The sequence below is a fragment of the Schistocerca cancellata genome, chromosome 8 (assembly GCF_023864275.1).
Source record: "Schistocerca cancellata isolate TAMUIC-IGC-003103 chromosome 8, iqSchCanc2.1, whole genome shotgun sequence".
NCBI classification, from domain to species: domain Eukaryota; kingdom Metazoa; phylum Arthropoda; class Insecta; order Orthoptera; family Acrididae; genus Schistocerca; species Schistocerca cancellata.
Window position 1 is genome coordinate 354,704,956 of NC_064633.1, and position 26,349 is coordinate 354,731,304.

The following is a 26,349-nucleotide window of genomic DNA, read 5'->3' on the forward strand; positions in this document are numbered from 1 at the left end:
GAGACCATCGGCAGCCATTCATGGCCTTGATGTTTCACAAACTCCTGCACCAGCAACAATTTCGCAATTATGAACGGCTATGGAGCCACATGGACCAATATTTCTGCAGGGGACTTCCAACAACAATTTGAGCCCATGCCATGTCGAGTTTCTGTTCTACCCCGTGCAAAATGAGGTCCGACACGATACTGGGATTTATTCCACGACTCCTGTCACTTCAGTGTAAATTAATTATTCACTATTACATGGAACAGCAATTTTGTCAAAATAGCATCTTTCCTGCTGATTTATTCACTTACTTTAGTGAAATTGAATAGCATTCGGTGGTAAAGCGATGAGTTATTGTTTATTAAGTACACACTGTCTGATGAAATGTTTCTAGACATCGCTATGTGTTTGGAAATTCACAAACAAATGTTACACAAAGTGAACGTGTCAGCATAAAAGGTGGCGTGTAGCATTGCATAGTCAGCATAGAAGCAGTAACAGCAGAATGGGTCTATCGGGACTGGTCAGTGACTACACAGGCTGACTAGTTATTGGATGACACATGTGTAACAAATACACGGTAAGAAAATAAGGAAAAGAAAAAAACACGCACCACGAAGGAATTATCCGAATGGGATGAAAATCGGTTGAAGTGATGTACACGTACAGACAAATTCATCAGTACAGTCAGAAAAATTGGATGATTTATTCAAGAGGAAATGCTTAACAAATAGAGCAAGTCAATCACGCGGTGGATAATTTGAATGACCTCCTAAGGGATACACAAACTCTGTACAACTGATGCGGTAGATCGTCAAAATTACGAGCTGGTAATTGACAAGAGATACCAAGACCCTTCTGGTCGAGGCAGGGTGTCGCAAGAACGAAAACAAGCAGCAGGAACTCTCGTCATATCCGGCTGGGTACTATCTAGCTGAAATGTAACCCCAGGGTAGTTTGCCATGGAGAGCAAGAAAACGGTGCGTAGAATATCATCGACGCACCGCTGTCCTGTAAGGGTGGCGCGAATGATAACCAACGGAGTCCTGGTATGAAAAGAAATGGCATGTCAAACCGCCACTCATGGCTGTCAGGCCTTAAGGCGGTATTCCACCTCCGTCCGGAGCGTCCTCAAACATGACTTCTGCCTGGAATGGCATTGACTGGGGTAGAACTGTCTTCAGAGATAAGTCCCGCTTCGAACTGAGCCCCATGACCAGCGGAGACTTGTCTGGAGACCCTCCGGACAGAACTGGGATATCAGCCAGACTGTCTTCCGCACAGTGGCCCGACACGAAGGAGTGACGGTTTGGGGGACCATTTCTTTTCACAACAGCACTCCTTTGACTGTCATGCGCGGCACAATTAAACCACAGCGGTCCGTCGACTGTATTCTACACCCTGTTTCGTAATCCCTCACGACAAGTCATTTTGGACTTACATTTCAGCAAGATACTGCCCGTCCACCACCGGCGAGTGTTTCTACTGCTTCTCTTCGTGCTTACGAAAGCCTAGCCTAGCCAGCAAGGTCACCTGATCTCTCCCCAACTCAGAACGTTTGTAGCTTTATGGGCAGGGCTTCCAACCAGCTCGGGATTTTGGCGATCTAACATGCCAATGGTACAGAATTTGGAACACTATCCCTTAGGAGGACATACAACAGCTCTGGCAATCAGCGAGAAATCGAAAAACTGCCAACATATGGGTTACATTTGTGAAGCTCGTTCTCTTGAATCTGCCACTTATTTTTTTCTGAAATTGTGATTATTTGTTTGTCTGTACATGCACATTACATGTACTAATTTTCGTTTGACATGGGTAACACCTTCGTGGAGTGTCGTTTCTTTGTCTTACAGTTTGCGTCAGGGAAATTTTAATTGTTTCAAAGCTGCCCGAAGCGACTGTGGCCTACGCAGTACTGGCCTTGCTGTAGCTGTATTTTCTAATTTCCACTAATGGACTGTTGAATATTGTGGAGGTTGGTTGCACAAAATCCCATAAAATCAACGGAAGGGACTAACCGTGATTTCCAAAGTGGTACAGATAGTCCAGGTTGCACAGTGGGCGTGCGGAGTGGCCGCGCGGCTAGAGGCGTCTTGTCACTGATTGCGCGGCACCCTCCACCGGAGGTTCAAGTCCTCCCTCGGGCACGGATGTGGGTGTTGTTCTTAGCATAAGTCAGTTTAAATTACTTTAAGTAGTGTGTGAGTCTAAGGATCGATGACTTCAGCATTTTGGTCCCTTAGGAAGTCACACACTTTTGAACATTTGTTGCACAGTGATTGTGACTATGGATTTAAAAGGAATAGCGTACAATAGTCCAGCGCTTTACAAGCCACACATTCCATTACTCTATACCAAGCGACACTTGACACAGTGTAAAGAGCGACTCCACTGGACAGTGCGTGATTCGTAATGATGAATCACTTTGTACCCTGTGGCAACCCCATAGAAGGATTATGGCTTGGCAATTGCCTGGAGGACGTCACCTGCCATCACGTGGGGTGGTAACAGTAAACGATGGAGTTGGTGTTAAGGTATGAGGATTTTTTCGTGGTCGGATTATGATACTCTCTATGTGCTTAAGGAAACGCTAAATGGGAAGGACATGAACTCATTTCACATCAATTCTTATTGAATACAGTAGAGGAATAGTTAAAAGACAATGCTTGCTTGCATCAGAATGGCAATGCACTCTCACAGAAACATTCTTGGAATGAACTAGCTTGTGCAGATTCACGAGCTGAATCCAATGGAGCGTCTTTGGGGTGAGTCAGAACAATGACTTCGCTCCAGACCCCAGCGTCTAGGTTCACTACCTTCTTTGGTTTCGGCTTGAGGAAGAATTGGCTGCAGTTCCTCCACATATGTACAGACAATCCATCGAAAGTGTCCGCAGTAGAATCCAAGCCATCACAAAGTCGACTGGTGAACACGCATCATAATAATGTCTACTAATGAGTGATCAGATACTGTGCAAACAAAGTTTCTAAGAAGGGTTTCCCCTTCTTTTTAAAAATATAAGCTTTGAGACTTCCTACTTCCCTAAGTTCTTGAGATCTAGAGAACTTGGTTAATGAATGAATATGGGCAATGAGTTACTAAAGAAATTTTTAAATTAACCTTTTACCAACATAGGGGGGGGGGGGGAGGGGGGAGCGACGTGGCTATCAAATTAGTCGCCTGTATCATTATTGTGAGAGAGTGTATTTCATATAATATCAGCGCATTCTACAGACTCGACACGAAAAAAACAAAAAAAAAGAAAACGAACTATCACCATTCATACCGAAGAAAATGTAATAATAATAATGGAAAGTTGAAGAAAGAAAGAAGAAAAAGCCAAACGAAACATTTTTAAAAATTAAAAAAACTAAGTAAAGGTAACTATATTAGAATTACTATTTTCTAGTCTTTCTGACAATGAAATACAGAGCTCTCTTAGTTAAAATGTCTGTTACGAGTATATTACGGTAATACTGGATCCAGAAAGTTGTTTTAACCATGGGTGTCATGTATGTACACATGATAAGCAACCATTGTCAATATCATAAGCCTTACGTTTTATGAGAGACTTACAGAATTTACGCTTTCTTAGCTTGGAATTGGTTTGGGAAAAATATCCGCTGATATAATGTGGGTGAAATACTGTCTGGAGAAGCTGTTATTTTATTTTCACGCTGTAAGATGCAGAAATTAGTCTGTAAAGAGCAAACACAAGTGAAAGATGTTTTCTAGTACATTTGAAGAAGAGCTGTTCAGTCGATTATTCCAGCAGAATAATTCCTGACAGATCAATCATTAGTGAACATTGACATTGACTGAACATTTTACAGAAAATCGGCAATGTAGTTTGTTTGTTTATCGATGTATCAATACGTATTATCTGCAGCAGCTCACTTTGTAAGAGAGCCAACTCTGTACAGTGCTAAAGAATATGACATGTGCCATAAAAATTCATTACGAGACACTCTTCGTATTGTTTACCGTATGTTTCCTTCCGAGCGCTCCCTTCACGGATGGCGAAGTTTCATTCTGTCATGTTGTGTGAAATTTCTTGCTGTTTCTGGGAGGTTCAAATGGTTCAAATGTCTCTGAGCACTATACGACTTAACTTCTGAGGTCATCAGTCGCCTAGAACTTAGAACTAATTAAACCTAACTAACCTAAGGACATCACACACATCCATGCTCGAGGCAGGATTCTAACCCAAACCCAACAGCCGGCAAAAGGGGAAAATAGAATGGTTCCATTATAGCGTAATCACCATACGCTTTAAAGCATTTATCCCTCTGGGTGACGAAACTATCAGTTCTTGTTTGGTAGAACATGGTCGGCAGCTGGCGGACACACAACAGCACCCACTCTTGCACTTCCTCGTCCGACCGAAACCGAAGTCCACGCATGTCCTTCTTCAGGTCGCCAAACATGTTAAAGTCATGCGGTGAAAGATCCGGGCTGTACGGACAATACTGTAGTGTTTCCAGACCAGATCGCTGAAGCGTGCATAGTCTTCGGCTGATTGGTAGAGCGGGGGCGGGCGTTACGCCGCAACAGGATGATTCCATCCGATAACATTCCTGGGCGTTTTGACTTTAGAGCGCAGTTTCTGTAAAGTGATTTCCTAGCGCTGTGCATTGATTGTGGTTCCACGCTCGAGGAACCCGACTAGCAAAGGGTCCCGGCCATCGAAGAAGAAGGCCATCATGACCTTACCGGAAGTTTCGTGAACAGCTCTGGATTTCTTTGACAGGGGAGATGCGGAATGTGAGCTTTGCCGTTTGTTCTCGGGCTCTAAACGGTGGCGGTTACATGCATGGCCGTCGGTTTGAGTTGGACGAGAAACTGAAAGATTGGAGGCGATTGTGGTTCAGCGAAACAAGGATTGATCTCTCGCCTCCTAGTAGGATAAATACCGTAACGGGTGTTGAGATAATTTTTCAATGGAATCATTGCATGGTCTCGTTGCGAAGGCTGTCAGGTTTTCATTTGAGTGTCCCTCAGAATTGCCCAATCGATTCACAAATAAGTGTGTTTTCACAAGTAGAAATCTGTAGTTTTTTCATCTTTTCTAGAATGTCATGTAAGCAATCACAGCTATTTAACAACAGCGTGCCTTTATGCAGCTGTATAGCATTTCATTGTATCTTTCTTCAAATAGCATTTTTTATGGTTTATGGCGTATCGTGTAGGACATCAGTAAGTATCATTACACCCTTGTAACTGTTATGTCAGCAGGATGTACATTTTGTAGCAACAAGCAGTATGCTATATAGAATCCATATTCGTTTTTGTGAACAGGAATAAATACGGTGCATCCGTCGGTAGAAACGTTTCTGGTGCTAGACTAATGTCGCGAGGTAAAAAATGACGCAACATTCGAAGATTCTTCGTTAATTCATGCTAGACACAGGTTTGACTGCGTAGCATTTCCATCTAAACTTCAGATGATAAGACGTATAACCGTCGAAAATAAAACCGTAAATCTACTCTTCATCTGCAGTCGACAATAAAAACGCATTTGCTGGTCCCGGAGGAGGTTCGAGTCCTCCCTCGGGCACGGGTGTGTGTGTTTGTTCTTAGGATAATTTAGGTTAAGTAGTGTGTAACCTCGCCGGCCGGAATGGCCGAGCGGCTCTAGGCGCTACAGTCTGGAGCTGCGCGACCGCTACGGTCGCAGGTTCGAATCCTGCCTTGGGCATGGATGTGTGTAATGTCCTTAGGTTAGTTAGCTTTAAATAGTCCTAAGTTCTAGGGGACTAATGACCTCAGAAGTTAAGTCCCATAGTGCTCAGAGCCATTTATGTAAGCTTAGTTAAGTCCAATAAGATTTCACACACATTTGAACACGTTTTTTAAAAAAACGCATTCTGTAAAGGAATGTGTTCATCATTTCTTGTGTTATGCCCTTAATGCAGGACGTTAGTTTTACTGCACCAATTAGCTGCACAAACTCCTAAATCTTAATTTCTTTGAGGCCTCCAAGTGTAGACTTGCTCTTATCTCGCGTGGTATAGCTATTTACCTGCCCGACTGAAACCTCAGAGTCCAGAAAGTAAAATAAAAGGTTCGTAGCACCGAGGACATTTGTTTATCGTCTGAGCTGCGAACCTCTTCGGCATCTCTGGCTGAAAGCTGCGGCGGTGTCTCGCGGCAGCTGGTGGAAGTAACGGCGAATTGAGGCCGGGCCCGTCCACCCACGGGGATTTATACACTGTGCTCGTGGCGCGGTGGCCAGATTATAAAATACCAGCGAAAGCTCGGCCCTTTATCTGGAGACACGCATCGGTGCGTAACGTGAGGCCCTCGCACCTCGTACACTAGCTCGCCGAGACACAAGCGGCGGGGAAGAACAAAAAAGAAAAGAGAAGAGCCGAAGTGGAGGGAGCCCGCGCCTCCCGCGGAGTGACTTGTTCACGTGTGGGGGCAGACAGGTACACTCCGACTTACTACCAGGCCGCCGCCTTATGAACGAGGCGCCCGTCTCGAGTCTCTGGAAAGTGCGTTGTAACTTACAAAACTGCGGCAATTTCTGGGTGTCATAGTTCTCGCAGTTTCTCGCCGGCAGTGCGAGGGAACAACGCTCTGGCCGAACGCCAACAGAGAAGTGAGAGTTGTTCGATACGCAGACTCTAGTGCGTATAAAAACTGGGAACGTGAAGTTGGGGAGTTCGTATTTATGATAAAAGGTCTCCAACCAGTCCGTGCTGCGCGTTTCTCACTGGTGGAACAGAACCGGCGCGACGTCGATGCAGAAAACGAGTCGAGCAACTAGTTTGCTTTGTGGTTACCGTCCGGGCTTTTGGCCTAGTAACAGCTAAACAAGTTGCAACTGGATTGGTGAATTGAAACATAGAATTAATCCCTACAGTGGTTGACTAAAATATGGAAACACTAAAAACACATTACCACGCCTAACGCGCTGTAGGAAAACTGTTGGCATTCCATATCTACACCTACATCTACATACATACTTCGCAATCCACCATACGGTGCGTGGCGGAGGGTACCTCGTACCACAACTAGCATCTTCTCTCCCTGTTCCACTCCCAAACAGAACGATGGAAAATGACTGCCTATATGCCTCTCTACGAGCCCTAATCTCTCTTACATCTCTCTTACCTTATCTTTGTGGTCTTTCCGCGAAATGTAAGTTGGCGGCAGTAAAATTGTACTGCAGTCAGCCTCAAATGGTGGTTCTCTAAATTTCCTCAGTAGCGATTCACGAAAAGAACGCCTCCTTTCCTGTAGAGACTGCCACTCGCGTGATGATCAAACCTACTACACTCCTGGAAATTGAAATAAGAACACCGTGAATTCATTGTCCCAGGAAGGGGAAACTTTATTGACACATTCCTGGGGTCAGATACATCACATAATCACACTGACAGAACCACAGGCACATAGACACAGGCAACAGAGCATGCACAATGTCGGCACTAGTACAGTGTATATCCACCTTTCGCAGCAATGCAGGCTGCTATTCTCCCATGGAGACGATCGTAGAGATGCTGGATGTAGTCCTGTGGAACGGCTTGCCATGCCATTTCCACCTGGCGCCTCAGTTGGACCAGCGTTCGTGCTGGACGTGCAGACCGCGTGAGACGACGCTTCATCCAGTCTCAAACATGCTCAATGGGGGACAGATCCGGAGATCTTGCTGGCCAGGGTAGTTGACTTACACCTTCTAGAGCACGTTGGGTGGCACGGGATACATGCGGACGTGCATTGTCCTGTTGGAACAGCAAGTTCCCTTGCCCGTCTAGGAATGGTAGAACGATGGGTTCGATGACGGTTTGGATGTACCGTGCACTATTCAGTGTCCCCTCGACGATCACCAGTGGTGTACGGCCAGTGTAGGAGATCGCTCCCCACACCATGATGCCGGGTGTTGGCCCTGTGTGCCTCGGTCGTATGCAGTCCTGATTGTGGCGCTCACCTGCACGGCGCCAAACACGCATACGACCATCATTGGCACCAAGGCAGAAGCGACTCTCATCGCTGAAGACGACACGTCTCCATTCGTCCCTCCATTCACGCCTGTCGCGACACCACTGGAGGCGGGCTGCACGATGTTGGGTCGTGAGCGGAAGACGGCCTAACGGTGTGCGGGACCGTAGCCCAGCTTCATGGAGACGGTTGCGAATGGTTCTCGCCGATACCCCAGGAGCAACAGTGTCCCTAATTTGCTGGGAAGTGGCGGTGCGGTCCCCTACGGCACTGCGTAGGATCCTACGGTCTTGGCGTGCATCCGTGCGTCGCTGCGGTCCGGTCCCAGGTCGACGGGCACGTGCACCTTCCGCCGACTACTGGCGACAACATCGACGTACTGTGGAGACCTCACGCCCCACGTGTTGAGCAATTCGGCAGTACGTCCACCCGGCCTCCCGCATGCCCACTATACGCCCTCGCTCAAAGTCCGTCAACTGCACATACGGTTCACGTCCACGCTGTCGCGGCATGCTACCGGTGTTAAAGACTGCGATGGAGCTCCGTATGCCACGGCAAACTGGCTGACACTGACGGCGGCGGTGCACAAATGCTGCGCAGCTAGCGCCATTCGACGGCCAACACCGCGGTTCCTGGTGTGTCCGCTGTGCCGTGCGTGTGATCATTGCTTGTACAGCCCTCTCGCAGTGTCCGGAGCAAGTATGGTGGGTCTGACACACCGGTGTCAATGTGTTCTTTTTTCCATTTCCAGGAGTGTAGTAACAAATCTAGCAGCCCGCCTCTGAATTGCTTCTATGTCCTCCCTCAATCCGACCTGATAGGGATCCCAAACGCCCGAGCAGTACTCAAGAATAGGTCGTACTAGTGTTTTATAAGCGGTCTCCTTTACAGATGAACCACATCATCCCAAAATTCTTTCAATGAACAGAAGACGACTATCCGCCTTCCCCACCACTGCCATTACATGCTTGTCCCACTTCATATCGTTCTGCAATGTTACGCCCAAATATTTAATCGACGTTACTGTGTCAAGCGCTACACTACTAATGGAGTATTCAAACATTACAGGATTCTTTTTCCTATTCATTTTCATTAATTTACATTTATCTATATTTAGAGTTAGCTGCCATTCTTTACACCAATCACAAATCCTGTCCAAGTCATCTTGTACCCTCCTACAATCACTCAACGACGACATCTTCCCGTACAACACAGCATCGTCAGCAAACAGCCGCACATTGCTATCCACCTTATCCAAAAGATCATTTATGTAGATAGAAAACAACAGCGGACCTACCACACTTCCCTGGGGCGCTCCAGATGCTACCCTCACCTCCGATGAACACTCACCATCGAGAACAACGTACTGAGTTCTATTACTTAAGAAGTCTTCGAGCCACTCACATACTTGGGAACCAATCCCATATGCTCGTACCTTAGTTAGGAGTCTGCAGTGGGGCACCGAGTCAAACGCTTTCCAGAAGTCAAGGAATATGGCATCCGTCTGATACCCTTCATCCATGGTTCGCAAGATATCATGTGAAAAAAGGGCGAGTTGCGTTTCGCAGGAGCGATGCTTTCTAAAGCAGTGCTGATGCATCGACAGCAACTTCTCTGTCTGAAGGAAATTCATTACATTCGAACTGAGAATATGTTCGAGAATCCTGCAACAAACCGATGTTTAGCATATTGGTCTGTAATTTTGAGGATCCGTCCTTCTACCCTCCTTATATACAGGTGTCACCTGCGCTTTTTTCCAGTCACTCGGGATTTTACGTTGGGCAAGAGATCAGCGATAAATGTAAGCTAAGTAAGGAGCCAATGCAGTAGAGTATTCTCTGTAAAACCGAATTGGAATCCCATCAGGACCTGGCGATTTATTTATTTTCAACCCAATCAGCTGCTTTACAACCACAGGGATGTCTACGTCCTCCATACGGGACTGTGGGAAAACTGGAACAGAAGAGAAACGAAGCATTCGAGACGTGGTGTTACAGGTGAATGTTGAAAATTAGGTGGACTGGTAAGGTAAGGAATGAGGAGGTTCTGCGCAGAACCGGAGACTCAAACGGTGGTACGTTTGTACGATCCTCCTGCGTGAAATATTTCTCAAATGCTAATTTTAAAACTTCAGCTTTCGTTTTGCTGTCTTCCGTTGCCAGACCAGACTGATCAGTGAGTGACTGGATGGAAGTCTTCGACCCGCTTACCGATTTTACGTAAGACCAGAATTTCCTTGGGTTTTCAGCAAGCTCTTTTGCTAACGTATGACGGTGGTAGTGGTTGAATGCATCGCTCTTTTTACAGCAGCACGAATCTCTACCAACTTTTGCCTGTGCTCATTCTCCCGATCTTTCTTGTACCGCGAGTGCAACTGTCTTTGCTTCCCGAGCATTCTCCGAAATGCGCTGTTAAACCACGGTGGGTCTTTTCCGTCCGTAACCCACTTTTTCGGCACTTACTTGTCCTATGCGTGATTTACAATGTGTTTAAAATTTGCCCATAATTCATCCACGTCCATCGTACCGGAAGTAAATGAAGTCGATTCATTTACTAAGAGGTATGCTAACAACTGCTTATCTGCTCTTTCTAGTAAGAATACTATTCTAGCCTTCTTGACCGTCTTTTTAACTTTCGTAACCATAGTCGTAATGAAAACATCATGATCACTAATCCCTGTCTCAACACTGACACCGTCGATGAGGTGTGGTCTGTTCGTGGCTACCAGATCTAAAATATTTCCATTTCGCGTTGGCTGTCGATTTAGCTGCTCAAGACAGTTTTCGGGTAATTCGGGTAATTCACACGACGGCTTGTCTGTACCACCTGTAATGAATCCATAGACATCCCAGTCTATACAAGGTAGGCTGAAGTCGCCTCCGACTAATATAGCACGATTCGGGTACTTCTACAAATGGCTTCCATTCCTCTCGGCTTGGATGAATATAGATCCGGTATGGTTTTCAAGGGTACCTGAAAATGTCAAGATAATGGAGGTGGATAGCAATCACGCGCACTTCTCTGCAAAGGACTACAAATGCTGATTAATACTGAGGTCTGGTGACTGTGATGGTCAGGGCATATGCGAAAACTCATCGTCGTGTTTACATAACCAGTCCAATACGGTGCGAGACGTGTGAACAGGGGCCCCGTCTCGTGCGACAGGTTTGATCCGGCCCGACAGCAATTCCTCTCCTGTGCCAACCTTTTCATCTCAAAGTGGCACTAGGAACTTACGTTGTAAGACGTCTTGGTCTCCTGACCTTCATTGCTTACATATTCCGCTCTCACAATCATATTCCGCACATCAAGACGCTTCATTCCAACCCAAACTCGATAAGATAAAGTCAATGTTGTATGAATTCATGTAAACGACACGCAAATAACTAATAAATCGCAAGTGCGCACCGTGGTTGAAATACTCGAGGCTGGCGTACACACACACAATCAAGACACGACAGTCACAAAAGGTTTTAGTTCGGGAGAGGCAAACACCGCACGCCAGGATGCCGGTCCCTTCAAAGATTTTCACAGGGAGCTATCTACGTCGGCCGGCGGCCGCCTGTGGAGCGGACAGCGTTTGCCCGAGGGAAAGGAGGAACAACCCCATCTCGGCTTAAAAGCAAATTCCGCTACATTGTGTGGGAGCGGCCAGCCTACGCATTCTTTACACATAGCACGCAGTTTCAGAGATTTTCACAGGGAGACAGCAAACGCCAAACGCCGATACTACAGGTTTCCGGATTGGTCACCTTAAACGAAACGTCATTCTCCCGTTTTAGAAGAGCAATGCTGATTGTCAGACGATATTTCTGACGCCTTGCGCTGAAGGAGTAATGGAAGAGACCAAAAGATATACCCCGTTACGTCTGGTGTGGAGAGAGGCCGAGAACACGTAACGAGAGCATGCACGCTCGTACGTGTACTCACATAGTGAGGAACAAGTCTCTCCTCACCATTTCACTGGGAGAGCACCTCTGTCAAGAGCGAATCGACTCTATATTGAGTCCTTGCGATTAAGCGTTGTTTACTGTGTTGGCTGCCACACTTATTGTGTGGTGTGAACGGACAGAGTTGTAGTTAAACGCGCGAGCGAATTTTTGAAAGGCATCGTGGTGGACTCGTTATCTGATCGTTATACCACGCCAATAGTTAGATTAGGGGCGAATAGGAGTCGTTGACTTCATCAAGGCGTAGGGAGAGTTTGATAGCCGAATGTCAATACAGATTGAATGACAGTTATCTTATTTGTCAGCAGCGAACGGGGCAGACAGCAGTCATCGCAGCTTACGGTATTGTGCGCTACAGCTCTTGCGAGCCCCATATTTCCTCCACAACAGTACACTTCACTGCATTTCACACGCGATAGCCTCGACCGTACCTAGCAACATTCTAACGGACAGTTATTCAAATTGAGTAGGTGCGGCTCTCAGCCATTCTGCCAAGTCAATAACAATCTTACACTTTGTATAGAAATTTCATTAGCGAATCCTGTCCTTAAGAGGTAACTCCACATTCTAAAAAAAAACCAGAAATAACGTGTTCGGTTCATAATTAAAAGTGCCATTGCGATTTTCTCAGAATTTTTGTAAAATAAATAATAATTTTCGTTAGTTTCATGTTTTTCTTACGCTAACTAGCACTACTCCAGTACCCAAGTATCCCACTGGTTAAGTAAGAAATTTTGTGAATTTTTGTGTCATTTTCTTATAGCGGACGACTCCAGAAGATATTTATTGCTGGAAGTTTTTCAGGCATTTTTTTTTAGAACGTTAGGAGCGTCTGTCTGACTTCTGTACTAGTGTGGGGGTGGAAATTGTATCTTGGAGGAGCCACAGGGAAAAGGGTACATCTTAGATTACTCCGTTGCGCAGAATGACAGGATAGCACCCACACGCTCACAACATTCTCAGTTATTTGTTGCATGTATTCCAATCTCCTCCTTCCTCTGTAGCTTTTGCTCTCTACAGCTACCTGTAGTACCAAGCAAGTCATTACCTGATGTCTTAACAGGTGTCCTATCATCCTGCCCCTTCTCCTTGTCAGTGTTTTCCACATAATACTTTCCTCTCCGGTTCTGCGCAGAACCTCCTCATTCCTTACCTTGTCAGCCCACCTAATTTTCAACATTCACCTGTAACACTACGTCTCAAATGTTACGTTTCTCTTCTGTTCCAGTCTTCCCACAGTCCATGTTTCACTATCATATAATGCTGTGCTCCAGACATACATTCTCAGAAATTTCTTCCTCAAATTAAGGCCTGAGAGTAATACTAGTAAACGTCTGTTGGCCAGGAATACCCTTTTCCCAAGTGCTAGTCTGCTTTAGATGTCCTCCTTGCTCCATCCGTGGTTGGTTATTTCGCTACCTAGGTAGCAGAATTCCTTAACTATATCTATTTTGTGACCATCAAATCTGATGATAATTTTGTCGCTCTTCTCATTTCTGCTGCGTCTCATTACCTTCGTCTTTCTTCGATTTACTCTCAGTCCATATTCTGTACTCATGAGACTGTTCATTACATCCAGTCGATCATGTAATTCTTCTTCACTTTCACTCAGAACAGCAATGTCATCTTCGAATTTATATTCTTTCGCCTTGAATTTTAATTGCACCGCTAAACATTTCTCTTGTTTCCATCATGTCTTCTTCCACGTACAGATTGAACAGCAGGGACGAAACACTACATCCCTGTTTTACACTCTTTTTAAACCGAGCACTTCGTTCTTGGTCGTCCATTCTTATTATTCCCTATTGGTTCTGAAACGTCCCCTTAGAAAAAGTATAAATGAGTGTGCTTAAACTGACACACAATATTTTTAGCGCAACGCAATCTGACTTTCAAAAATCCCTACAAAAGAATGGCCCTGACTAACAATAACCTATACCTTTCATGAATCACTTACCTCACAAAAATCTTCGTTACTCAAACTACTGCAATACAGCGAGCGCCAATACTGCCAGCTAAATAAGAGATTGTAACTACTGAAAGCACTAACTACTGATAGGCATAGTTAGCAAATGAAAGATTTTCATAAGGAGCACACCATGTATTTACCTTAATAATGTTCAAAAGACATCATATATATGTATCTGTTCATGATATCCAATAATACAAAATTTACTCTTTGTAATGAACACACGTCCAGATCATCAGCTCTCAAAACTCCGCCATCGCTCACCCCACATCCACCACTGCTGGCGGCTCACCTCCAACTGCGCAACGCTACATGCTGTTAACATCCAACTGCCCAACACTACAATAGCGACTATTCCAACAATGCCACCCAGCCACAGACTGCACACAGCACAGCCAGTGATTTTCATACAGAGCGCTACGTGGCGTTACCAACATAAAAACCTAAACAGCCTCCTTACATTTCTTGTACGTTTTGTATATTACCCGTCTCTCCCTACAGTTTACCATTACTTCTCTCAGAGATTCAAACATCTTGCACCATGTTACGTTGTCGAACAATCGCTGTCTACAATTCCTATGAGCGTGTCTCGATTTTTCTTTAGCCTTGCTTCGCCGGCCAGGGTGGCCGGGCGGTTCTAGGCGCTGCAGTCTGGAACCGCGCGACCGCTACGGTCTCAGGTTCGAATCCTGCCTCGGGCATGGGTTTGTGTGGTGTCCTTAGGTTAATTAGGTTTAAGTAGATCTAACTTCTAGGGGACTGATGACCTCAGAAGTTAAGTCCCATAGTGCTCAGAGCCTTTTGAACCATTTAGCCTTGCTTCCATTACCAACCGCAACATCAGATCAGAGGTTGAAAATACCGCTTCAGCTGTAAATTTGTTATAGTATCCCGACCGGTTTCGGGCTCTCATAAGCCCATCCTCACGTGTCGCCACTGTGCTGTGGCCCCCGAGCTCCGCGGTGGACGTGTACAACGCTCGGTGTGCCACCTATGAGCGCAGAACAGGTACCACACCGCGCCTAGTACACGTCCACCGCGCGCGCTCGGGGCCCACGGCACAGTTGCGACACCTGAGGATGGGCTTATGAGATCCCGAAACCGGTCGTGATAATAAAACAAATTTACAACTGAAGCGGTATTTTCAACCTCTATTATAATGCTTAGTTTCGAATGTTCTTCCAACAGGATTGTTTGTCACAACATTAGAATTGTCCCTCTGGTGCCTGTACCTTTCCGAAAGCCAAACTGACCGTTATCTAGCACATCCTCAATTTTCTTCTCTATTTTGCCCTACCTTCCTATTCAGTGTGAATCCTCCATCCGTTACATCATTTTCTGCTGCCGTTCGTATTCATTATTCATATATGGCTGCCCAAATCATCGCCGAAACTCCGCCATGTGCTCCTGGGACGTAAACTCGGCTAGAAGTTGGAAACAGTGGGAAACGAGGCTCATCCGAATCCGATCAAATAATATTTTTCCATTGCCCCTTATTCCAGGTTTAATGGCCTCGGCACCACGTATTTTTCTGTTAGGCCACCTGCACCACTGATGTGTGGTTTCCGTATTAAAATTCGTCCTGCACTTCCCTGCTTAATACCATCGGTTTGTTTTGGTGTTGACATGAATCGCGAATGGCACGTTCAATTGTGCAGTGACTTCTGTAGCTGTCGTTCTCTTATTCTTCGGCATAATCCTCTTCAGTGAACATGTGTCACCGTCACTCAACCCACTCGTTGAGTTTGCTGATGAAGTATCTCCGCTTTCCCTGTATGCGGTGTAGATCTTCGAAACGGCGTCTTCTGGAACATCAGACCATTCGGCTACCTTGGGTATGTAATAGGGCACTATCAGAGCACCAACAGTTGGCTCAGGCTTGGATTCAATGAGCTCCGATATAACGCACTCGCAACTTTACGGCGCTCTGTTCTAACCACCACTGACATATGCAACGTAATTGAGGACATTGCACAGATGCCGTTGGTGGTCAAAAACAACAGCCCAACTTGCGCGCTTTCCAAATACACTCCTGGAAATTGAAATAAGAACACCGTGAATTCATTGTCCCAGGAAGGGGAAACTTTATTGACACATTCCTGGGGTCAGATACATCACATGATCACACTGACAGAACCACAGGCACATAGACACAGGCAACAGAGCATGCACAATGTCGGCACTGGTACAGTGTATATCCACCTTTCGCAGCAATGCAGGCTGCTATTCTCCCATGGAGACGATCGTAGAGATGCTGGATGTAGTCCTGTGGAACGGCTTGCCATGCCATTTCCACCTGGCGCCTCAGTTGGACCAGCGTTCGTGCTGGACGTGCAGAACGCGTGAGACGACGCTTCATCCAGTCCCAAACATGCTCAATGGGGGACAGATCCGGAGCACGGAGCACGTTGGGTGGCACGGGATACATGCGGACGTGCATTGTCCTGTTGGAACAGCAAGTTCCCTTGCCGGTCTAGGAATGGTAGAACGATGGGTTCGATGACGGTTTGGATGTACCGTGCACTATTCAGTGTCCCCTCGACGATCACCAGTGGTGTACGGCCAGTGTAGGAGATCGCTCCCCACACCATGATGCCGGGTGTTGGCCCTGTGTGCCTCGGTCGTATGCAGTCCTGATTGTGGCGCTTACCTGCACGGCGCCAAACACGCATACGACCATCATTGGCACCAAGGCAGAAGCGACTCTCATCGCTGAAGACGACACGTCTCCATTCGTCCCTCCATTCACGCCTGTCGCGACACCACTGGAGGCGGGCTGCACGATGTTGGGGCGTGAGCGGAAGACGGCCTAACGGTGTGCGGGAACGTAGCCCAGCTTCATGGAGACGGTTGCGAATGGTCCTCGACGATACCCCAGGAGCAACAGTGTCCCTAATTTGCTGGGAAGTGGCGGTGCGGTTCCCTACGGCACTGCGTAGGATCCTACGGTCTTGGCGTGCATCCGTGCGTCGCTGCGGTCCTGTCCCAGGTCGACGGGCACGTGCACCTTCCGCCGACCACTGGCGACAACATCGATGTACTGTGGAGACCTCACGCCCCACGTATTGAGCAATTCGGCGGTACGTCCACCCGGCCTCCCGCATGCCCACTATACGCCCTCGCTCAAAGTCCGTCAACTGCACATACGGTTCACGTCCACGCTGTCGCGGCATGCTACCAGTGTTAAAGTCTGCGATGGAGCTCCGTATGCCACGGCAAACTGGCTGACACTGACGGCGGCGGTGCACAAATGCTGCGCAGCTAGCGCCATTCGACGGCCAACACCGCGGTTCCTGGTGTGTCCGCTGTGCCGTGCGTGTGATCATTGCTTGTACAGCCCTCTCGCAGTGTCCGGAGCAAGTATGGTGGGTCTGACACACCGTTGTCAATGTGTTCTTTTTTCCATTTCCAGGAGTGTATATGCCCTTATGGTTCAGCGTGTATTTTTGCGTTGTTTCAATATTTTTCCGCAAAGAAGTAATGGCAACGATAGACACGGGTGAGATTGTGCAACGACACAAGTAAAACATATCAGTAAACATGCTTCAACAAACGAGCAGTTCGAAATGTATGTTTTTGGACTAAGTCCCAATTTAATTGGGGTAGAATTTCGCGCATGGCCTACCGTTACAACAGATACAATACTACTAGAACATATTGCGTGACACAAATTTACTGCGCGCTTATACCTGTTTAAGGAGGTGCTCCACGTATCTTCGTCGTATTTTGACGCAATTCTGCACTCGTGCCTCAGGACACTTACGAATTAATTCGAACACTCCCTCATTATCTCTTAAATCTTGACAGCAGTATGTAATTCCTTCGGACTTTTTTTAAATTAATACAAAATATTTTAATTGGCTAATCGCAACCAATATACAACATGCGCTGCAGACAATTAAAAGAGTTTGTACAAAATTTTTTAAAAGATTTCTGAAAATATTTAAGATCAGTTCTCCATTCTTGGACTTCATGAACAAGAGTACTGCACATATCATTTTGATACGACCCCAGTCCTTAGACAGAAAAATCTAGAGGATCTAACAAGGGGAAGGTCTCAGACACGGCCAACCGATTCGGCTCAAATTTGGCAGGTCGCTTGTGTACAACCTAAAAGGAAGGACTTTAAGACATTTCGGCTCAACATCCTAACGTTTTTATGAAAATCACCCCTAAAGGTTACGATGAGCAGTCGACTTAAAATTCGCGAGATCGATAGATATTTGCAAACAGGATATTTTTCATTATCAGGTAAGGGGTTCACAAATTCGTACCTTTCCAGAAATCGATGAAAGAAACTTTTACAACTGCCACTTACGTACCCACATGGTAAACGCTTTTCACCGATAGCGCCGATGGAGCTACGGTTCAAGTACCATCGGCACGGTAGCTCAGGGTGTTAGCTGCTCTTTGTAATAAAAAAAAACTGAATGAATGGATCAAAGATGTACTTCAACAAGCGTCACGCGACGTCCGCCTCCAACAAATACGACAACCAATAACGAACAAAATGAATTTTATTTTAAAAAAGAAAGAAAAGCTAATTGGCTAGGAAGTGGAGAACCCGGGTTCGAATCTCGAGCAAACTGTACAGTTTTCAGTTTTTAAAGTGTAGTTTTACGTATCAGAATTCGCAGGTTCAATGGCTCTGAGCACTGTGGGACTTAACATCTGAGGTCATCAGCCCCTAGAACTGAGAACTACTTTAACCTGGCTAACCTAAGGACATCACACACATCCATGCTCGAGGCAGGATTCCAACCTGCGACCGTAGCAGTCGCGCGGTTCAGGACTGAAGTGCCTAGAAACGCTCGGTCACAGCGGCCGGTGAATTCGTAGGGATAGGAGGGTTAATAAGGTACGCAACTCAACACGGAATAATAACAGTAATAAAGTAGGCAAACTAATTTCCCAAACGAATTAGTAAAGAATTAAACTTTTGAGCCTTGCACATGAAAACAACTACGAGTAAAAGTGCTGCGAATTCCTCAAGAGGGACCACAGATAGCCAACCGCGCGACGCTTGTTTAGAGCGAGGCACCGGCCAGAATGCAAGCGGGGAGACTTACGTTGTCTCCATTGTCTGTTCGTCATATGATGTTTGTGAACCTCGAAGAGTAAGGGTGTCCAGGACGAACCTTATATAAGTCAATCGGAGAGAGTTGTTTTCCGCCATTAGGCTGCCGCGAACCTCGAAGATACATGTAATGATGTTTCATCGTTAATCCTCCGAATAAAATATGTTTTGTGAAATAATACAGTGATCTTCCGTAAGTAATATATAACTTGTACGCGGTAGTAACTAGTTATTGTTTGTTGTGTCATATCTTTTTGGTGCGTTATCTGAATAACGGAGGATGTACACCCTTTGACCAGCGCTAAAATATGTAGTTGGGTGTCTGTCACGGACGATGGCAAGCGGGAAGTTACCGACGCTGTGTTTTGGCTTGTAAAATTGTTGCAAGACAGATCTATTATCAATGCACTACCGTATGCAGGTAGTTCTGTTTCTTAGCGTTCCAGATTGATAGAAGCGGCAATCGTCGAGAGATTTTTGGAGCTGACGAAAGAAATGACTTTTGTTGATAGTGAAGAACTATACCACGAAAGCAAAGCAGAAGGTGATTCAATGGAAGATATCACGACAAGTGAATAGCAAAAGGGTCTTTAACACTTTGTAAATCTCCAAGTCGCATGCAATCTGTGCTTCATCTGTTCCCGATGAGTATTACGAACCGGTTACTAAACGATTGAACTACGGCGCTAAATCACTTGAAGTAGAAGTAAAGGCGGTAGCGCTAGGCAGGAATCATCCAAATTGTAACCTACGGACACTGCAAAAGAATGGAGCAACAACAGCCCTGAAAAGCAAGAAATACTTAAAATTGTGAGAAAATGATATCGTTAAAGGAGGGACAAGATACGACAAATACCAGGCGATAAATAAGTGACATACTACCGATTTTTCGAATCTCGTCGTCGTAACGAGAATGTAACAACGAGAATACTCCAGGAGTGGATTGCAGATGCTGCGCTTCAGTATACTACCAATGAGGATTTTACGTTTGTTGCATCACTATACTGCGCAAGGAATTTCATATTGGAATATAAAATTCATCAACGTCACGTCACTAAATACGTCTCCCACGAGGAGGTAGAAAATATAGCAGATGGATCAGAAAGTGGCAGCTCTTTTCAGCACACAAACGGCGTGAGTTATGACTGGTTTTAACACTTGATCAACACTGATGAAACAGGATGCGAGTATCGGATGAACATTTGATGCAAGTTATCGCATAAGGGAGAAGAGCGAACCCTAGTCGCAGCTGGAAAAAAATAAATAAATAAATAAAATAAAATAAAATAAATTCGCACAAAGCGCTATATGCCATCACAGCCTCTGGAAAAGTGTTGCCTAAGTTTTTCCTGTATTTTCAAGAAACGAATGTTACATTTGGTCCTCGGGTTATAGGAGAGGTCAGTCGCTTTACCGACTCGTTGAAAAATGTTGACATTACTTGCTCCAAATCCAGGAAATTGACAGATGCTATTTACAGAACATTTCTTGAGAATGTTTTAAACTATACTTTTCTGATAACAAGTTTTGTCTAATATAGGATTCCTGGGGTGGAAAATCTAATACTCTAATGGAAGACACCATGTTTATAGATGACGAGGTTCAACCGACGTACACGGTAAAAGTAATACCGACAAACTGCACATCTGTGTGCCAGCCGTCTGATGTTTATTTCTATCGCCAGGCTAAAAACTTTACCTCGAGGCTTCAGAATTGCAGTGTGCTTCTGGAAACCCAGCGGGAATTGCACAAACGCACGGATGCATTAACTATTCACAGCATAATTCGTAACCAACTTTAAGCACCGATTTTTCAGGTAACGATATCGCATGCGTGGTACGAATCAAAATTGATTTTCGAAAAAGACATATTTTTAAATGAAAATCAAGTTTGTTTTCCGCCGACTCTTCGGAAGGAACAGTGTAGCTGCCGAAAGATTGCATTCATTAGACGTTCTTGGTGCCGCGAGTATATTTGTTTCGAATGTTCATATGACAAGTACCATCCATCTAGTTGCTCGAAGAAAAGTGAGGACACGTAACAATGGGTGGAAGAGCCATTGTAAACTGACCAAGAGTAACATTTTAGTTATTTACTATCCCAAGAAGTTTGAGAAATTTGTTTGCCTACCTTTTATCATCCCTTATCGATTTATTTACGTTATTAACCCTTCTATCCCTATCAGTTGAGATATGGAAAAATAACAACGAGAAGATTAACATCTGCTAGGTTTCCTAGAGATTCTAACCCAAGTTCTCCGCTTTCCCGCCAGTTGCCTTGGCCTTTGCGCTTTTGGCGCACTCGGCGTAAGGTGTCTACAATACGGGTACACAAGCAGCAGTTCCTCAATTGCTGGAAAAGTATGCGTTTGTGGACCCCATACCAGATGATGAAGAATGCCCTATTTGCAATTATCTATCGATCCTGCCAATTTTGAGTCGGTTGCTCGTTATAAACTTTAGGTGTGATTTTCTCAAAAACGGTAGGGCGTTGTGCCAAAATACCTTAGAGTCCTTCGTTTTAGGTTGTATACAAGCGGCTTGGCAAATTTGAGACGAATCGGTTGGCCGTGACTGAGGGCTTCACCCCGTAAGTCGGGTGACCCTTGATGCCCAGGAGCAGGTACTTTCAGACAAGATTTTAAGAAGTGACATGTTTCCAAATGGAAGCATGCGACCTGATAAATATTCATATAATAATTTATTACGTGAGAGCTGCCACATTATCAAAAATATTAAACAGTAGTTAATTTTTAATGTGTATATATGTGTAGTAATTACACGATCTTGGTGTAATAAATTCTTATACGAACTTCTTGGTGCATATTGGTGCATCAGATACCACATCAGCAGCAAAATGTGCCTGTGCCCCATCATATACTCGCCACATTCCCGAGTTGTTGAGGAAGGACAAAATTTTCCCTCCATTAAATAAGGACTTCACCTAAAAGTCTACTTTTAAATTGTTACAACTTGGAAAACAGTCCTGTCGTCTCATAAGCACACTTTCCTGTTTACGAGGGCTATTCATTAAGTAAACATCGTTCATTTAAAAAGCATGAGAATGACATTACAGAATTTTCTTTACAATACTGTGAAAGTTCACATTCTAATTTATTTCTCCAGATTGTTTCCAGACACATTACGATATTTCCCGTAGTGTCTGGCGAGCTTTGAAATACTGCGGTACCAGAATTCTGCCGCCAGCACCCAGCTGAAGTTAAATTTCCGGTAGCCCTAATCTTCGGTAATGAGGGAAACTGGTATAAGACAACGGTGCCGTAGGTTCAGAAATAAGCAAACCATTGTGCATGATGAAGAGAAAAGTGGTTCACCGAGACTCATGAATCCAGAACTGATTCGTTTCATTCGGGAAAGTGTTAGTAAAACCGCAGATTCACCATCTCTGAGCTTTTCGTTTATTTTCCACGGGTTAGTCATACTGTTCGGTAGAATGTAATTATCTAACATTTGGGCTACCGGTAATTTAATGGCAGATGGGGGCAGACGTCAGAATTTCAAATTTCGCAATATTTCTTTATGGGCAGTAATATCGAAAGTGTAGGAGCGAGCTTGAGTTGTTGCGCAGTAATATTGAGAACGTCGAAAACCTATGGAACATATTACACTGTCTGGAAATACTGTGTCGTCAGTGGGTGGTATCAACTACATCCTTGCCAGTCTGTCGCGTGCTACAGACTGTGGATATCATTGTGTTCGCTGTTCGTTGCTGTTGTAGTTTCGAAAATGAGTTCGAAACAGGGAGAAAGAGCATTATGATTAGTGTATATCGAAATCTATAAATAATTTCCGGCGCTGAAGCGTGTAGGGCAAATGAGTACAAATAGAAAAATTTTAAAAATTAATTTATGATTTAGTGCTAAGAAAATAGGGGGAAGGTACAATATTTTAAAAACTGAATAATGCAAAATTAGGAATAAAAGTATATATAGATATCTGCTTGTGTGTATACATTCCCTACTCGGCTGTAATCGTTCAGTGTACGTATTATTGCGTGACACGTTTTCATAACTTTGTCTCAGGTATTTTAAAGTGAAACCGCACATGTAAATTTAAAGTAATCGAAAGAATTGCTATTAGCAATGCATTGTGGCATCATAGGCAAAATCTGACTTCGTGGAATTATGTCTCTCATTGTAATGGTTTGTATTTTGAGTGTTACCGAGATACTCTTTTATGTCAAACGAGAATCCTTGAATCGTGTGTGTGTGTTGTCGTGTATATATGCGTGCATGCATGCAAAGATCATGGCGATATGAACTACCTGAGATAGTTATCCAGGAGAAAGACCATAAAACTATCATTTTTTATGTAAATGATCTGTCACACTTACATTACTTCGATACTTCAAAGAAGAAAAAAAAAACGATAATGTATTCATTGCTAAAGCCGTAGTATTGTCTCACTGCAATCGGTCACGTAGCAGTACATTTGGCTAAAGGAGAGGTTTATCGGAACGATGAGAAGTCGCTTCTAGAAGTATACAAGAATATTGTAGTGAATGAAAACACTATGGGTAACAAAATTCTTCTGGCCACGTGACCGCCTTGTCAGTATGCAGAAGTGTCTGACTATTGCGCCAGTGTTACTAATGGACTTCTTCTGGGTGTTATACTGACGTGACAGCCTGAGGAAGGCCATTTGCAGCAGCGGCCGAGACGTTGGCAGTTTTACATACTGAAAACGCGATCACATACTATGAAACCCTACACAAAACACCGTACTCCAGACTGTACAGGAGGGGAGAGGGAGGGTCAACTGGCTATGTATGGGGCGCCTATATTTGTTGACAGCCGTTTCCAGTAATGAATGAGAAGTTGGACCCTCAACAGGGAAAAAAGTTATGATTGTCTTTTTTTTTTCGCTAAACTTCATTTTCTCAACAACTCTTCGTGAGATATTTTCCATGCTTCTTGAACCAATGCTTCATCCACTATTATCTTCTGCTTCCAACAAAGTAAAGCATTTAGCACAGCAACAACGTCTTTATTGTCAATATTCCAAACCGCAATATAATTCAGACTACCAGACGCACACACATAATGAAACGTAGTTTCAAGAATTGGATCAACAATTTCTATTGAAGGAATCATTACATTTATTGTAATCATCTGAGAAAGAGTGGTTACAAGCCTAGCAATCATATTTAGAGATAATATAAGTAAATCAACAAAGAAGGGTTCCAAAATAATCCACCAGTTTAGTGAGCAGGTCAATAAAACGACACAATATTATTGTGCAATATTATTATCAGCCTACTGGCCGCTTTACGGAAACTACCAAAAAACTCAATCAGGATGGTTGGATGGCTATTTTAACTACAATCTTCCTTGTGTGTGTGTGTGTGTGTGTGTGTGTGTGTGTGTGTGTGTGTTTGTGTTTGTGTGTGTGTGTGGTGTGTGTGAGTGCACATACGTGCGTGCGTCTGAGTGCCGCGCCAGTATCAAGGCAGGGCGCAACCAACCAACCACACGCCATCTATGCACACACACACACACACACACACACACACACACACACACACACACACACACGTACGCACGCACACGCACGCATACACACTATTATTCTGGTCTCGTTCGTCTCGTCTCATCCCTGTAGCTCCACCACGTTCACCGAGCGGGGCCGCTATAGCAAAAGTTCAGCCAAGCGGGAAATAGGAACCCGAGGTAGCGTGCGGAGAAACTCAAATGAATGCATGGCAGTTGCTTCCCCGGAGACGAGGGAGGCCCACCTGACACGTGGCGCCAATTCAATTTCACGCTCTGAGATGCTGATACTTTCAATACCGCACTCCGCTTTGCGGTAACTTTTCTGAAGAGAGGAAAGCTTGCCTACCAGTTCTGACCGTTCTTCAGTTCTGACTTCCAGTTATCTGTATGAGAGAAGAATCCATGTACAACGACCGACGACGGAATGATATCACCGCCATTTTGTCTTGCATTTTCTTTACAGCCATTTTCTGAAAATAAATGTCTGCCTTATCAAAATTCCTGGAGACCACCCTCGCAAGTGATATGTCACATAGTTCTGAATTGAATGGCGTTCAGAACATCGAAACTTAATGTTATATGGTTGGTAGAACATCGTAAACGTATATGGAAACTAGGAACCAATGGTCGAAAATCATTAGTTTTCTCATTATTTACGTATATAATTTACATCCCACAGCAAAACCGTAAGATTAATAACACTTGAATGTTACGACTCTAACTGTTACGACGCTTACTGTCAGAAAATCCCCTGCGTCTGTAGTGCAGTGAGGATCCTATGAACCAGGTTCTATTCAACTCCTATTGGCACATATTTCGTATGTTTTCTCTGTTCATTCGTGCAGATCTGACATAAAATGTGCGCCTGCAAGTTCGGGTAACTATTAATTTCAGTTTTGAGAAGAGTTCGCGTCATGTTCGACCGAGCTTTCTTGAAGTTCACAATTGTTTGACTGGTTCGATCTGAGCTACATCCGATCAGGTAGGTGCTGCTTATTTTGATTCGGATTTTTATCCATTTTCTGTGAAGTTTCAAAATCTTTTGCAAGTAGACCGCCTTCTCTCTCTGGTTGCTTCTCAGGTAATGTTTAAACATAGTGATGGTTCCGTTAATCCAATCCTTCGTGCAAATGCGGTAATGGAGTGTAATCCGGTTATACTTTACAATCTTCACCCGAAATGGAACATTTACTTCAGAAACACGAGGTGCTTCCTTATGAAGTCGTTCGGCATAATTGGCGGGAACGCTGGTCTGCTCAACATCGTTTGCAATGGTGCAGTGGTGTCCGGACCGTAGAAAGGTGTGTTCAGCAGAACATACCTTCACACCTGAATGTTTTGGATTACCGGAGTCATCTTACGTATGCAGGGCAAGAAGGAACCTGTTTGAAAAAATGGTTCAAATGGCTCTGAGCACTATGGGACTTAACTTGTAAGGTCATCAGTCCCCTAGAACTTAGAACTACTTAAACCTAACTAACCTAAGGACATCACACACATCCATGCCCGAGGTAGGATTCGAAACTGTGACCGTAGCAATCGCGCGGTTCCAGACTGTAGCGCCTACAACCGCCCGGTCACCCCGTCCGGCGAACCTGTTTCCTTTGTAATGAAAGTGGCCGTCTCAGATCCAATTGTCCTCGCCGTATTAAGGTTTTAAAGCCGTCCTACGAAAAACGTCGTCCGTTGACATGAGCTGAGTGATATCTTTGCAATCTACTGTCAGTACTTTTCCAACTTTAAAGGACGATGGAGAGACATTGCCCCCTACTTCGCCCGACTTTCCGCCGTTACCAGCACATTCAGATGCGACCCCTGCTGCCGTTAAGTTGACGGCACCGGTAGCACAATTTAAACGCCGGCGGTCTCAGGATGGTGAAGAATTTGAAATCACCCCTTCAGA